The sequence below is a fragment of the Caretta caretta genome, chromosome 10, assembly GCF_965140235.1.
Source record: "Caretta caretta isolate rCarCar2 chromosome 10, rCarCar1.hap1, whole genome shotgun sequence".
Lineage (NCBI taxonomy): Eukaryota > Metazoa > Chordata > Testudines > Cheloniidae > Caretta > Caretta caretta.
This window is the reverse complement of record NC_134215.1, coordinates 36,407,693-36,416,545: the sequence shown is the minus strand read 5'-3', so window position 1 is coordinate 36,416,545 and position 8,853 is coordinate 36,407,693.

Genomic DNA, 8,853 nt, shown 5'->3' with positions numbered 1-8,853 from the left:
CACCAACATCCCCTGCTTTTCCAGTCCTGATTTCCCCACACTCCGCTTTGCCAGGGCACCTGAAGCCTGACCTGCAGCCCCCCAAGCTAAGTGCTGGTTCCACCACTCACAGCTCTGCCAGGGCACCTGAATCTTTCATTATTGATTTATTTGTATTATGGGAGCACTCGGAGTGCCAGCCATGAGCCTGTCATGGGAGGTGCTGTACAAACACAGAACAACCTGTGACACACCAGGCTTCCCCAGCTCTGGGCCTCCTGGGTGGACTCCCAGTTGTGGTGAGTTATATGAGGTGGTTTGATATGGACAAACCTCCACTAGGGACTGGTTCAGTCTTCCATCGCCTGGTACTTTTGGTCTTAACATATGGACTTGCCTGATTGAAATCCTACTTGGAACTGCATCAGTGTCAGAAGATTGGTTTCTGCTAGCCCAGCTCAGGAGTGCGGGGCTGCTGACTGTGGAAGGAGAGGGTGGGAGGGGCGAATGGAGATGGGGATCACCAGTCCCTAGAGGGAAGACTGGGGGCTTTGTCAGCCCTCAAATGCCCTGGTGTGGAACAGGCTCCTGGTGGCATCTAGCAGGAGGAATCCCACGTGCTGGGCTTGAACACTGGCGGGCCATAGGCATTGATTTCACTCCCTCCTCGGGGGGCCCTGCCCTTTGCTAAGTGCCCAGCAAGCACTTAGAGTTGCACAAGCAAATGAGGACTGTGAAAACTCACTCCAGGATGCGTCCCTAGGAACCATCCTAGCCGGGGCTCCGGGCAAACCCCTGGCCAGAGCCCCCGAAACAGTTAACGGGCTCGGAGCCGGCACAGGCTCCCTCCCACAGGCATGATCTCACCTCTCCCGTCTGCCAATCCCCGCTCAGCGCTACAGCAAAAGAGCCGGAGCCAGCGCTCCCAGCCGAAGGCCAGGGGCAGCCAGCGGAGCCCGCGAGCGGTGGCCCTGGGCGGCGGGCGCCGAGACAGAGGCAGACTGGGTAGGACCTGCGTCTCCCCTTTCATTCCCCCAGCAGCCCGGCGGCGGGCGGCGCGGGGTCCTCCCCCGCCCGTGGGTTCGGTTGCTTTTGCTTTGCTGGCCAACATGATGGGCTGCAAGTCCAACTCGCTCACTTGTCTGCAAGGAGGGAAGCCCGTGCTGCCCCTGGCCACCGCCACGGACTCCACGGCTACGCTCAATAAGCTGGCTCTGGCCACAGGGGGCACCGAGAAATCCTGGTATCGGTGCATTTTCCCCTTCGGCATCGTCTCCCTGGTCATCGGCGTCGCCGCGACGTGCATCACCTTCATCATCAATGGGCCGCAGATGGACATCGCCAAGGCGGTCTCGGTGGCCACCCTGATGTTTGGAGTGGGCCTGCTGGTGGCCGCCTACATCTGCTGGCGGGCCAAGCGGGAAAGGCAGAGGCAGCGGCAGCGAGAGGAGCCTCTCTCCTTAGAGCAGGGCGCCCTATGATGCGGGCCTGGTGAGGAGCGGAGACGGGACCCCAACCGGTAGAGCCAGGCTGGTGACCTCTCCCTTCCTCCTGCGCCCCATGGCGGAGTGGGGGGCTCTGTGGGCCACAGCGGCCCTTGAGAGCCTGGCTCCAGCCTGCCCTGGTTCGCTGCCTGAGCTGAGCCATGCCACCGCCAGTGCAAGCGCAGCCCCGGGCCCCACGAAGGGTCACCAGTCCCCTGCGCAAGCGGCAGGGGGGCGCGGCTGGCCGGCGCCACAGCAGACTTCCACTCCCCCAGGAACTCTCCCGACGAGCTCGCTTTCGGAGAGCAACAGTCTCCGCGTGGAAGGGCTGGGACTAGCTATAAAAAGGCACCGGAGAAAGCGGAGCTGCCCGGCCCCGCGTCCACGCTCAGCACTTCCAGAGATCGGCTTTGTCTCGGGCTGGGAGCCGCGGCGCGGCGCTGGAGATCGGACGCCGTGCGAGGAGCCTGGCTCCCTCCGGCTGAAACCTCACAAGAGGTTGCTGAGCTGGGGCTGAGTTACAGACCTAGTGACCTATGTCTCCGCCTTTGTCTCTGGGGCATTGGGTGGGGGGCGGAAAAAGACTCGAAATGCTTGGATCGGTGTCAGAAAGACACGGGCCATACCTGGATCCCAGGCCCCCTTCTCCAAGAGAACCACGACGCCCGGGACCAAGGCCATTACTGGATTTTCAGAATGAATGTGTTCAACGTGGGGAGTTCCTAGGAAGTTTTAGGGACAAGCAGACGCCATCTCTGTGTTTAGTGGAGACAGGGAGGAGCAGTGCACTCAATGGGGGGAGGCAGTGAACCCCAAAGAGCTAAAGGAAAAGGGAGCACCTCTGATGTGGGATGGGACGGTGGCAAGCGAGGCTGAAACTTGAGTAGCAGGGTGGCTTGACCTCCTCTGCGGAGCATGGCTTAGCACCGAGAGGAGGGGCTGGTGCCTGGCTGCCATGCCCTCCTTGAGGAGCATGGCAGGGGGCACAGGTAGCAGGGGGAGGTCAGAGGAGGGCATGCCCTCCCACTAGATGCATCGCACAGGAGGAGAAGATACCAGGGTGGTCTGCCCTTCACTGTGGAGCAGGGCTTGGCATACAGAGAAGGCTTAAAAGGACTGGATCTTCTGCCCAGAGTTAATGTGACCGTGCTTCACACTGGATGTCTCTCTGGCGCTCTGCTGGGCTGGCCCAGCTGCACGCAGTCTGCACCAGCTATCGTTTGATCATTGCATGGGGAAACAAATGCAGGATGTAGCTGAGCTGGCACTGGATCCTAAACCATTAGGCAGGGAGGGGAGGCTACAGCCGCCTGCAGGAGCAAGAAAGCTGAGGATACCCTGAAGGAAGGGGATAGTTGCTAACATGTTTCAGACTAGATCTTGACAGTGGTAGGAGAGTGCGTATAAAGGGGATATTGATTCTGACTGTTGCAGAGCAGTGGCTGGATTGGGACCCGTAGCTGCAGTCGAAGGGGGCAGGAGGGGAAGGGTATTTTACAAACCTTTTTTGAATTAAGAAGCAAGGGACCCAACTCCAACCTGTAGCCTCAGCGCTATAAATCCCTTTAATCTAAACCAACCATTTGTCTTCCCTCCCCATCACCCTTCTGGGAAGCACCTTCTGCCTCACACCCTTAGCCTAGTCTTTCACTCTGGTCTGGTGGGATCTCTGGGGCAGGGTCTGGCCAGACTGCAACAAGGAGGACCACAGTATCAGCTGTCCTTCTGCTTCCCATCTACAGAGGGGCTCACCCATATTACACCAACCCCAGAGGGCACGCTCCTGCAAACAGCTCACTGCAGACTCCTTCCCTACGGAGATGTGCCAGGAGCTACAGAAAGCGGCTGCTCTCCTGGCTTCACAGCAGCTGAAGCCTTTCCCCACACACAACAAAAATGGAAAAATTGAACTAATAAGGACAGGAGCCTAGAAAGGGGGCAGGCAGGGCTAAGGAGAGCTGGGGGAGGGAACCCAGGGTGGCCTTCTTGTGCCTTCTTTTATATTCCCTTCCCAGAAAATCTTCAGCCAAGTTATGGTCCTTTGTTATCTACCCTGGAGATAAAAGAAAAGGAGTACTTGTGGCACTCAGAGACTAACACGAAAGCTTATGCTCAAATAAATTTGTTAGTCTCTAAGGTGCCACAAGTACTCCTGTTCTTTTTGCTGATACAGACTAACATGGCTGCTACTCTGTACCCTGGAGATGTTGATGATGGACAGTAGTGCAGGTTCCATTGGGAAGGAGAGAGGACTGGGAAGAGCACCCTGCCCCCCCTCACCCCATACATCTGTTTTGCAAAAGCAGAGAAAGAGATGGTGAATTTTGGAAAGTCTGTTGTGTGTGGGTTGGAGGAGGAATGGAAGCCTGCTGGGTTAACCCCTTCTTGCTGGGCTTCTTCCCAAGAGCTACATAATTAAGCTCCTAAAGGCATGTCTGCATTCTCTCTTTCTGTGCGCTGTAATCAAATAGCTCCCAACAGCCTAGTGAAATCTCCGGCATTTCCTGGGCTGCCGGACTGTGTTTGTGAACCACGTCTGCTCTGCTGATCTCTGGAGTGAGCAGCAGCTTTTAGATCTAGATTTCTTTCCCAAAGTTTGAGGGTGTTTGGATGTGGGGTTCCAGTTTGGGCTCATTATAAGAGCTAAAAAGTTTGGAACCAAATGTCCACAAAGTTTCAAGAGGGTGTGGTTCACTGTCAGATCCATCTGTAACTGTGGCTTCACTCTGGTGGGATAAAAGGGGAGGCAGCAAAGCAGTAAAGGCCAGTTCAAGCTTCTTCAGTGGGCAAGCTGCTGAAAGGTAGCAGGTGCCCTGGCTTCAAGCATTCCTACCAGGTACCATTCTTTCCCCAGCCTCTTCATGCATCTGTAGGAGTGAACAGAGTGATGGTTCCAACTGCACCAGACTTTGACTGTACCAACCAGTGGCTGCTGCCTCCTACTCATCTGTGTGCAGTGCACTACCCCATCCTGGAGCTTGCAAGAAGAGAGTTTGGAGCAGCTCCCTTTGCAAACTGGAGTGCGCCCAGCTGAGTGAGAGGCTGAGGCCCAGCCAGACATGATGCAGGAGAACCTGGGCTCGAGTGCCTGGGAAGTACCACCCAAGAAAGTGTGACTTGTGTGCTAAGTGTCCCCCTTCGTGCCCCTCTGAATGCGGTGTTCTGAGTGGATCAGAATAGCAGTGCTCCATGAGTGAATTTGCTCCTAACCCACTCATCCCCCTCCCACCCCACACACAGAGTTCAGGGAAATCCTAGATCATATGACTTCAGTACTATCCCTCCCCCACAACCTAATCCAGCTAGGAGTCCATATTTTAAAATAGTGCCACCATCTGTGATTGAAAACAAAGCCAAGGTTCTTCTGACACAAACTAACCCCAGGCAGGAACCCAAGAGCCTAGGTAGTGCAGCACCTGGGGTAGGTCACACTGTGTGTTGATCTTGGCCACCTGTTCCAGGAGCACCTCGGAGAGGATGCCGTGTGCATTAATTCACGTGCACGAAGGATGGAGCATCAGCCTTAAAGGGCCTCTGATGCCGCTGGGAAAATGTTCCAAAGAAGCCATTGGCATTAACCCAGGAAGTCAGTGACGTCACAGTCACTTAAGTTGAGGCAGAAGTTGACCTCTGCTGCTGAGATGCAGTTCTACTTCTGTATCATGCCTTTTCTTGAACTCTAATAAACTGTGAAGCTCAAATCACTGTGAAGGGCAGTTCTAGCTACACGCTCACTATTAGTACTATTTTGCTTGCTCTTTAGTGATAAGAATATTTCTGCAAAGAGGGTTTGTGTTGCTTGCAAGTTCATCTGCAATTGCTCTGTGTTCCTCCCATTCAGAGCCACCCTATTAAGACCACATCCAATTCTTATGTTGCCATCCAGGGGAAATCATGGGTTTGACTGAGTTGATTTTGGCTGGCATTTCAAATTGTGATGAATTTGAGTTTTCTTTAAAAAATTCATCCTCTAACCCTTCTAGTTTCAGAGGAAACCTTCAGAATATGACCCAACACAGTGTTGTCTGAATTTGAGAAATGTGATTGTCATTAACTCATTTGTCGTTAAGTCTGAAGCCTTAAAACAACAGTGTAAATGGCAACATTGTTCATTATTTTGGTCCTGATCATTTCAGCAGAAACATGCAGCTGCTCTTGGGATTTTGGGAGGAGCCTGAGTAGAGTGTGTTTACCAAACTGACCGTTGTGCGGCATAGACAGTGTAGGAGCAGATCAACTCACAAGCATCTAAAGATCCATTTTGCCTGAAGTATCCTTGGAAATTTGAGAGAGAGAGAGAGAGAGAGAGAGAGAATAACACAGAGACTGGAGGCATTGTGAGCAGAACTGCTTCTAAATGAAATCAGTCCTGAAGTATTCTGGGCAGTCAGTGGCAAGTTACTGGCTTTGCTCTTTTGTACGTCACACTCTTTCTTATCTTAAAATATGGTTCACTAGTGCTGAATTTCCTCTCCCTTTCCACTAAGGAAAAAAGATTGTATTTGAAGGCTGCAAGGAGGGGATCATTTACTTGATGAAGTGGAGCAGTTCTTGGAGAGAGATTGTGAGCTGGACCAAAAAAAGCCACACTGGGATTTCAGTATAAAAGATAAACATTTCCCCTCCTCTCTCTGCAATAGTTTTGTTCTCCTGGATGCTGGTGGCTCTTCCCCAGGGCTTTGACTGCTAGGCTGTACTAGGCAGGACAGGGAAACTTTCTCCCCTTTTGGTGTGTTGATTGATTTTGTGGCCACAATAATATATGACTGGGGAGGTTTGTGTTAAGGACTTAGGCCTTTCAAAAGCAAAGAAATTGGAAGCTGGAAATGTAAGGGGCATGTGGCCAGCCCTAGGCATGTACAGTGTGTGATGGCCCAGGTTCCCCTCACTCGAAGGGTGCCCAACCCTCCAGGAGCTTGCAGGAGCTGTCTGGTTTGTTGAAATCTGTACTCTAGCAACACCCATCCCCGGGAATGGGGGAAGGATGGTGCTAGTTGGTTCCCCATTTGGCTGGCCAAGAACTCCATCCCCATTGCATATGTGCCTGCCCTCCCCAAATCTCTGCAAGTCACATCACAGAGGCTTGGGTGGCCAGAGTCCATGACTGACTGCTTCCCTTTGCAAGTCAGGGATTCTGCCTAGGGCCTCCCATGCCTGCCTTTGCTCAGGGAGAGCCCTGTCTGGGCATTTTTCATGCAACCTCAGCCCATGTGAATCCTCTTCATCTCCCCATCCCTCAGCTGCACATGCAAGTGCATGCACACACACATACACCCTCTACCAGGAGCACTCTTACTGACTGCTGCTGGATGCATAGCTAGGGAGCGTGTTCTTTCAGTACAGAGCCTTTTTTGATGGGGGAGGCTGCTGGTGTGCGCTATAATCCTGTTACTGACACTAAAGGGTTGGAAAGCCTCAGTCTGGAGGCCTGCGTTCTACGGCTATGACGCAGCCCACGTCACTGTGTGAGCCCTACAGAGCAAGCCAGGGACCTGCACCGCAGAGCACAGTGCATCCTGCAGGGTGTGGGGTAGAACCTGCCTGGTAAGATTAACCCAGGATTAACCCCGGCTAGGTCCAACAGCACTGAACAGATACTTTTTCATAATAAAGGAATAAAGCTCACGGTTACCTTGTTCTCCTGTTTGCTCATTCCCACCCCCCACCTCCCCGTACCCCAGAGTGACAGGGAAGGGGACCAAGTGAATTGCTCTGTCAGGAGAACAGAGGTGCCAGATTCTCACACTTTCTGCTCTAATCCCAGTTATGGGGATGCGTTCTCATTCCAGTGTGACTAGCAGCCAGTCAGATCGCTCTATTGGAAAGTTGTTTAGAGAGGAGGGATGGCCCAGTGTGTAGGATGCAAACCACTGCTCACTCACAGACTTTCCTATGTGAGCGTGGGCAAATCACTTAGTCTCTCTGCCCTAGTTCTACCTGTGTGCAATGGGGATTATACTTTCCCACCTCCCCTTTGAGAATAAATCTATTAAAGATTGCAAGATGCTTGGCTACTACTGTAAGTGGGGGAAGATCAGTACCTCTGATCAGTGGAATTATCTCTTGGCCTTACACCAAGATCTGAGCATTTGATACAATCTTTAGCGAGCTCAGCCTGTAGCAGGAGGGAGCAGATTAACAGAGTAATGACACAGCCTGATGGATAAAGACAGCATCCAATTTAATATATAGGCAGCTGCACTGTGTGCTTTGTCTAGTTTTCCCTGTGGTGGAGGAAGGATCGCTGTTCACATGCTACTTGGTTTCTACTGGGGGTTAGTATTTTTTGCAACTATCCCTGGATCCTATGCCAGTACTCTAGTCTTATCTCTCAGAGCAGGACACACATGCACATTACACAGAGACATACTTACACACTACTTCCTGCCTGCCACTAGTGACTCTGACCTGCTGACCCATACCTTTCCTTGCTGTGGAGTGGCAGCAGCTGGTCTTCCCCTGAAGTGCTACATATGCCATCTGACAAAGAAGCCAGGGAAGTTCAAAACTGCAAGGAAGAAGTGTGGTCTCATGATGAGGAACCATGTTGTAGTGGTTATAGCATATCAAGGGGGCTCAGGATGCCAGATTCTGCCACGCACATGCAATTTGAGTTTGCACAAGCCACTTAAACTCTCTGTGAGCTGTTGTGTTCATGGCACACACACAGACACTAGGTGGAAGAAACATGCTGGAAGGCTGCTATGGAATATTGCTTTATTTCTTAGAGTTCAGAATGATAAGCACACAAGAACCTCAAAACAGAGAGAAAGCAGGCTGCTCTTAAAACAGAGAGGAACACACCACCCAACCTTATTCTAGGCTGTCTGCAAACTGAGCGCTTCGAGGCTCAGATCTCATACTTCCCTCCAGAGTTCCCTAGCCTACAATTAGGACCAGGAAAACCCCTGAGAATTTAAAGTGAATGATCAAAATTTTTCAACATACCACATGCTCCAGTTTCCCTAACTATAAGAGGGGGATAAATAACACCAACCTACCTCACAGCAGGGGTTGTGATGCTTGATTCAATAATAGTGATGGTAAAGTGCTGGAGAGAAGGGTTAGCCCATCCCCAATTAAAGAGCACTATCAAATCCTAAAGGGCCCATTTAGACACCCCCAGCAAAATTTTTAGCACCCTCAGTTTAGACCTATCATATTTTACAAGGCCTGCAGCCAAGAGCCACATCAAATCACTCTGCATTTGGCCATGTTCTTAACATCTCCCTCACTTTGAGAGCGACAGGTTCATTTCATGCCTGGCCACTGAGAGCTGGCTGCACAGAAGTGTCTCTTGTGCAAGTGGCAGATATTTTCAGCTCCAGGTTATATCGGGGAAGCTGGGGGGCAGCAGCTGCACCTTTTTACAAGAAAGGTGCAGCTGTGG